The sequence below is a fragment of the Poecilia latipinna genome, unplaced genomic scaffold, assembly GCF_001443285.1.
Source record: "Poecilia latipinna isolate Pla-1442-1.1 unplaced genomic scaffold, P_latipinna-1.0 Scaffold916, whole genome shotgun sequence".
Taxonomy (NCBI): domain Eukaryota; kingdom Metazoa; phylum Chordata; class Actinopteri; order Cyprinodontiformes; family Poeciliidae; genus Poecilia; species Poecilia latipinna.
The window spans coordinates 219,080-226,644 of record NW_015113532.1 but is presented as its reverse complement, the minus strand read 5'-3'; the positions used below and the strand labels follow the sequence as shown (position 1 = coordinate 226,644).

Sequence of the window (7,565 nt, the reverse complement as noted above, 5' to 3'; positions counted from 1 at the left end):
ATATATATATATATATATATATATATATAATGTCTGAATCTACAAAAAATCTATTTAAACCAACATATTATAAAATAAATCCTTTTTATTCAACCTTTACTGTTTTGTTTTTGTTTTTTTGGTCAAGTCTTTGTTATGAATCTAAAGATGGCATTTAAATACCCGCCTTCTTCTTCAGCTCTAGCTGTTTCAGCCACTAAAGTTGCCCGGTTATGCAAAATTATTCCCTCACTTTAATAAGCTCCCATTAAAAAGGAGCTTTGTAATTGAAAACATTGCAGCGAATGACCTTACTAAACTTCTCCACGCTCAGACCCGGGAGCCCAGGAGAGAACTGCGTCTCCACCACCTCATTTTATTTTAATTACCCCAACACTAAACTCAACTAAAAATACCAAAGCAATTACTGGCAGAGCACAAGGACGTGGCACAACCCACTTGTATCTTGGTGGGAAGCGCTGATATCGTTAACAAGATCCAGCTCGGAGCAATCAGGACGCGAGCCGGGGTGTGAGGAGTGAGCTTGTTATTAGATGTTTGCACACCCGAGAGATGACTGAAATCAACAACCGCCGTTTGTTTGCGGTGAGTGGTTGCCACTTGGAGTGATTCGTGTAACGTGAGAAAGCTAATCTTCCTTTGATTGTTTAAAAAAAAGTAAAAAATTCCATTTTATTTTTTCGTCGGATACCACTGAATGTTTGACTCTTGAAGGCTTCAGGCTACAGTACGTTGAAAAAGTATTCAGATCCCTTTTACAGCCGCCAACATTAATTTATTTGTTAGGATTTTATGTAACCAAACAACTTGAAGTTGTGTAACTGTGAAGTGGGAAGAAATGCGGCTCGGTTTCCAACTTTTTCAGTCGTAAAAATCTGAAAAGTGTGGTGTGCAGTTATATTTAGCCCCCTTTACTCCCTTCCCCTTAATTCGCTTGATTAAGGACTAGAGAGCAGAATTTTTGCGAAGCAGACAAGAGACCAGTGGTAACTCCATAGGAGCTGTAAAGATTCAAACCTTAATTAAAATTTGGAAAGAGACGAGAGCAAAGCCCTGATTGAATGAAAGTCACAGCAACTTGAATTTGCAGTTTGCTGTAAGCCATTTATGGGTAACTCCAAACATAGGGACATTCTCTGTGTAGAGGAAAACTCGCACTGCACTCCACCCTGATTATCCCCACTGTGAAACATGGTGGAGGCATCATCATGACATGGGAATGTGTTTAACAGGGATGTGGAAGCAGGTTCTAAGACTTATTCACAAGTTCACTTTTCAGCAGCACGACCACCAGAAACCCGTAGCCGGGGCAACAGGGAGGAGATTTAGATGAAAGCGTGAGTTGAACCATTCCCCAAGCAAAGTCCAGGTCAAAATCCAATTGAGAATCGGTGGCAGCAATTAAACATTTATACTGAAAAATTATGCTCTCCATCCAGTCTGAGGTTAGGATAGAAGGACAAAATATCCAGTTTCTATGTATGAAGTTAGTGTGAAAATAAACCCCCAAAACGTGTAGCTGTAATTAAAGTGGCAGCTGGTTCTACAAAGCATTAATTCAGGTGGGATGACTACAAATTTTCATTAAAATGCATTAAAGTTTGTAATACAAAATATCCAGTGAATGCCTCTGTAAGTGCTGTTGTTTCTGTGTATGCAAGCAGCCTCCTTATCTTCGTATTCTTGTTCTCCTGTAGTTTGTCAAAGAAAGATGAACGTGTGACAAACACTCTTTCACTAGATGCAAACTTGCTCTTTCGTGCGCAAGTTTCTCCTCAATTCCTCACGAAAAAGGCCATTTGGAAATTTTTTGGGAGGTAGAAAGTGCCACTGTATATAGAGAAACAGGAAGGAAGGAAGGAACAGGATGGGGGGGGTTAATGGAGTGTGTTCCTCTGGAGAATACTAGTAAAAGCTTTGGTCTCACACATACATAGGCTGATTTTAAGTGCAGCTGAGTGCTGCGGCGTACCTGGCTAAATGTAGGAAAACATCAGGCTGCACTGCGAGGATGAGGAGCACCCTCCGTCAGAAATGCAACCATGACTGAAGTGGATCGTTCTTCAAATGGACATGTGACCGCCATTCCCTGACAGAGTCCTCCCGCCGATTTGTCACGATCCAACTAACTGCTGAGCAGTGTTTACAAAATGTGTTTCCCTGCAGCTGCAGGAGTCGGAGGCTTCTCCACGGAAATTGATTTTTACATTAAACAACCGGTTAAATCGAAACATGCCACAGTGTGTTTCTGACTCCTGGGCACTTGTGCTGCATTTGGAAAGCAGGCGATGATTTAGTTTGGTCGGCAAATTGGAACAAAGGGATCGATGCAAACTTAATGAGAGCTGCATTTAACTAGGCGGATGTGGGCGAGCTGAGTGACTTTCGCTTTGGTCGCTATGTGGACGATGTTAATCTCCATGGAGGAACTCGCTCCATACACGTCACTGTGAATGAACTGGTTAGATCGATGCTTACAATGCGCAACCTAATTAAATTCATCCTTTCAAATCGTGAGAGGATGAATTTACGAGAGGACCTATGAGAGGAAGCCACATTTTCAGTTTGCCAGAAGCCAGTCAGTGGCAGAAGAAAGTGCTGCAGTGAGTTCAGGGCAAAAAAGCAAAACCCTGATTAAACCATTCTGACTGTAAAAAGTAGTGACAGCATCATCCTGTGGGGATGCTTTTCTTTAGCGATACTAGAGAAGCTGGCCAGACATGGAGCCAAATAGAGAGAAATGGTGGAAGGAAACTATTAAGAGGATTTATAGGAACTGAGATTTGAGAGAAGGTTCAACACTTTGAAATATAGCCAGATATATAATGAAATGGTTTAGATCAAGCAAATATGAATGGCCCAATCAAATTCTAGACCCAAATCCCATTGGGAATATGTGGTAAATGTTAAAAGTTGTTTACACAACTTTTCCAGATTTCTATTTTAAAAAAAATATACTGTGAAACTTATTTTACATTTCAGCCATTCAAAACAAACGAAAATTTTAGACAAAATTAACTAGATTAATTTAAATAGAGTTTCGAAAAGATGCATTTAATTTTTAAGGTAGGGCATCCAAATAACCTTGCTTTTGGACTTGCTTTTTCGTGTGTGAAAAAGCAAGTCCAGCTTGTCATCCCGATCACTGCCCGGGTGCACGGCCCAAATCTGCCTGAGTTTAAGGTCACCAACTTCTGCCTGCACATCCTCCACCTGCATTTTCTGGTTAAGAGCAGATTTTATGGTTCCATCAGTTACAGCAACTCAACCCCAGACTATCACACTACAACCACTGTGTTTCATTCTCAATAAAATGGTCTTCTCTGAAATGCTGTTGGTAAAACAGCAGATGTAACAGAACACACATTTCATTATGCTCCACTTTTTTTCCTATTAATTTTGTGTCTTTATTACAGTATGTTTTCCCAAAAGTTATCAAGATGTTTTTGGGTTTTTTTTGGGGGGGGATATGAAGCTTGACCTTTGTGTTCTGTTTGGTCAGCAGTCATTTGTTTTCTTAAAATTCCCCCATAGAGTTCCTTATTGCTACATTCTCAACACTGAGCTTAATCCTTCCAGACTGATGAATGATAAACAGTAAATAGACTGAACTTGTACAGTGCTTTTCCGACCACTGACATCACAAAGTGTTAGATGTCAGTGATTTGTTTCCCATCTGCTTGTGAGATTCTTTTGATCAGGCCATGGCGTGTTGCTTTTTGAGACCTTTTAGATTTTCTTTAGAAGAGTTTCTTGATTCTACAGGTCCGATGGTGATCAGACCTTAGTATTGAGACAGAAATTGATCTGATTGTTGGTCTATGATTAAAATGATTCAAATGTAATTAAAATCTATGATTAAAATGCCAACAAAACTTCAGTTAGTGGCTATAATGTCGCAAAATGTGAAAAAGTCAAGGAGCACCTTAAAACCCGGTTTATTCCAGTGACAACATCTGCTATGTTGCTAAGTCTTGGTGTTTTCTTTCAGTCAAATTATAAACTTGCTTTCTACTTTCAGTCCCTCTGGTATTATGACAAACTCTGATCAGAGGTCAGTGTTTTCGAGTATGAGGAAAGATTTTGTTACAAGCTAAAGAAGACTTTGTCAAATCAAGATATTGTTATTTCCTTGTATATATTACAGCAAATGACAACAACTCCACAATGCTGCATTTTGGGAAATGAAGATAACACGGACACCAGAATAAATCTTTGACTCCCATTACTGAGAGCCGAATAAAGTAAAATAGCAGGTGCACAGTACTATCTCAATCCTGTTTAAAGCTGTTCTCTGTGTCATTTTGTATATTGATTTGCTGTAGTACGTTATCTTGCGAGATACAAACATACAACCTAAACACTTTCGTTTTTACAATGAAATAAAAACGAGATTATTCTATTGCCTTGTGTAATCAGTGTGTGCAGCCTTGCAGCACTGTGCCAAAGGTGCATTTTGTGTGTCAAAGGTGATATATATATATATATAATCATCAGCAGTAGATGAAATTTCAATTCAGTTTATTTGCATAATGCCAATTCACAACAAATGTCATCTTGAGACACTTTGCAAAACAAGTCATATCTTATTAATGGTTGAAATGAAGAAGAAAAAAAACACATTGGAAACAAGCACTACAAATTAATAGAGAACAGAATTGGAAGCATTGCTTTCAAGTAGTTCAATTCAAGCAGCAATGCCAATAAATAAAATATTAAAGATTTTAAATACATGTTTTCTCCAACCCAGATGAAACCATCTGAGACATGGCAACTTTTATTTAAGGTATTCTGTGTATTCTGGTTTAACTGTTAGATTTTTTTTTTTTTTTTAGCTGGAAAATGAATTAATAGAAACATTTGTCTCGTGTTTTTTAATACGTCTATAAAGCCCAGGTTTTATTTACAACCTGGAAATAAATGCAACATTAATGAGGATTCATATGTTGTGTTAAAGTTAGTCTTTCAGAGATCTGTGTGCTTTGATTTTATTTTCATTTGATATGTGTTATTGCTAATGAATATTTTATAAAAGCATCTTCCAACAAGAAGTTTCTTTATTTGCATAATAAATCAGCTCACACTCATCTTGAAGCTCTCCTAGTGGAATTATCCTGCCAGGTTGTGCAAGTTCTCCCCCTGCTGGCCTGAATGTGAAAGTGCTCAGAGTTTGGGGTTGAAAGATGGAAGTGATTTCAGTGTTTGTGAGCATCCCTCTGCTCTGATTGGAAGAGCAGATACGGCATCAGCTTTGTGGGGAGGTGAAGGTTCAGGAATCCCACCCAGCCTCTGCTTCCCCACAGTTTTCCTGATGCGTAGCCCGGCACAGCTGCTTTAAAGGAGACACTGCCGGGGTCATCAGAGAGAGAGGGTTTGATTGTGTGCTTACAGTCCCAGCATCCCAGTACAAAGAGCGTTGGATGCCCACCCATCTCTCTTAGCTCACTCTGTAACTGTGAACTGAATACCTCCTGTCTCTCTCAGCAGTCGCCCCACTGGGCTGTCAGGAGGAACCAGGTCCAGACGCCGCTTGCCCTCCGAGTTCACCAGGAGCCGGTCCGCTCCGTAGTGGAGGAGGGCAGAAACCAACTCAGGGCTGGACAGACGTGCAGCGATGTGCAGGGGAGAGTCACCAGAAGTGCTCTTGTTAGCATCGGCACCTGTAGTGGGAGAGGGAAGGAGTTTAAAATAATTCACTGCACTCCATTTGTAGCATTTTGATTTTTATTTTTTTTTCCCCCACGTTTACAATTTTTATACAGTGCAATTTCTCTTATCTTGTGGGGCTGGATATAAATGCACACCACACTTTTGATACTGTCCGTTTCACTTAAACATTTCGTTCTGTTTAGGGAAAGTAATTCTTCATTGATGGTTACATGTCTGATGGAAATTAAGTGAAAGTTACTTGATAACTTTGAAAGAGGTCATTCAGAGTCATTTTGAAACCTTCTAATTCAAATGCAAAAAAAAAGAAAAAAAAAAGAGAGAAACTTTCTGCCTCATTACAAGTTTACAAGTTTGAATGCGGTTATTTCGGTCCATCATCAGTCTAAGGCCACAATGAATGTTTGTGAGGATAAAAGCTGAAACCTGACGCCTCCTCACCGAGCTGAAGTTGGTTTCTTCACTGAGCTCAGTTGCTGATTGCATGAAGAGGAGACCCTAATGAGTCAATATCCTGATCCACATCTGCTCTGCAGTGAACAAGCGCTTCAATGCACTCAGGGTGACCTGGGGAGAGAAACAGAGTCACTAAAATGAGAACTGATGCAGCTGAGACCATCAGTTTAAAAATATGTTTGACACTCCTGTGTTCATACATTTCTCTCTCTCTCTCTCTCTCTCTCTCTCTCTCTCTCTCTCTCTCCCTCTCTCTCTCTTTCTATTTCTGCTAGCACTGACTAAGCTCATGACCTCTAACCCTTAGCTGAAGCCCGTGGCGGATCTAGAAAAATATCTATGGGGTAGCAAAAGGGGGCCGGGGGGACAGGATTTTTCAGGGGGTGGCAGCATAATGTCACGTTTCTCACGTTTAGCTTGTACAGACCTAACATTGGACTTAATTTACTTGACTTACTTGTTGCAAAATATTGTTTTTAACTTGCATTGTTTCAAAAAGAGCTACATGTAGCACTGAGGATTAAATATAATTTCTTAATGTAGTATAGTTGATTATTTTTACGTCTTTCATACTGCTGCTAATTGATATGTGTTACTGGACTGGACAACGCCTTAGTCGCTATATGATGCATTGAGTTGTGTCCAGAAAACTATTCAGCTCCAATGCAGGACGAGCAGAAATCTGTCACCAAAATAAAAGTAGCGCCATCATTTATAATCAGATATATCTATTAAATCTGATTTAAAATAAAGCTGAGAAAACTGATGTGTGCTACATAAATTCTCCCTGAATTTATGTATAAACTTATGTATAAATCTATAAGCAGTTTGGTTTCTGTTAATTCTGTCAAGATGCAAGAAAGGGCTAATTTTTCTTATATTGGTAAATTGTTTTATTTTACATATGCTGTAGGAGCCGTAGTTTGATGACTGTTGTAAATATCACCACGTTTTACGAACAAAGGAGGGGATTCATTCAGTTTTTGTCGCTTGTTTAACTTTTAGGAATTGCAGCGGCTGCAGTGCATCACAATAGAGGTACAATGGCTCTTTGCACGTCAGCTTCCATGTTCGGGGAAAAGCGGCTCGGTCGTTTCCGGTCTATTGAGAATGGTATTTTACACTAGGTGCTTGCAGGGGTTGGCCAAGGTAACAATTAATGATGTACATCGATCCGAAACCCCAACAAGTAAGCTGGAGAAAGGTTTTAAGAAGTACGCCTCGTTAAACATTCACGGATACAAAGATGAGTTTTACTTTATGACTAACATTAACTTTAGCTTATACTAGTAGGCAATTTTTACATGTTTCTTGTAAAAATGTGCTATTTAAGTATCTAAACATTTTAATAATCTCCAATGTTTTTACCTTATTTTGTACTTATTTTCAAGTATATTGTGTGTTTATTGTCGTTAGTGTCAAACAGAGGGAGGTTACGGTTC

General features: G+C 39.3%; 1 long non-coding RNA gene across 1 annotated transcript; it reads right to left on the bottom strand.

Annotated features, from left to right (window-relative positions):
- Positions 1-4,492: 4,492 nt before the first annotated feature.
- Positions 4,493-6,375, bottom strand: LOC106957571 (uncharacterized). The gene is made up of 2 exons (XR_001426978.1): positions 6,109-6,375; positions 4,493-5,660 (listed from the first exon to the last, which is right to left on the bottom strand). It is a non-coding gene; the product is annotated as an uncharacterized LOC106957571 (long non-coding RNA).
- Positions 6,376-7,565: the final 1,190 nt, after the last annotated feature.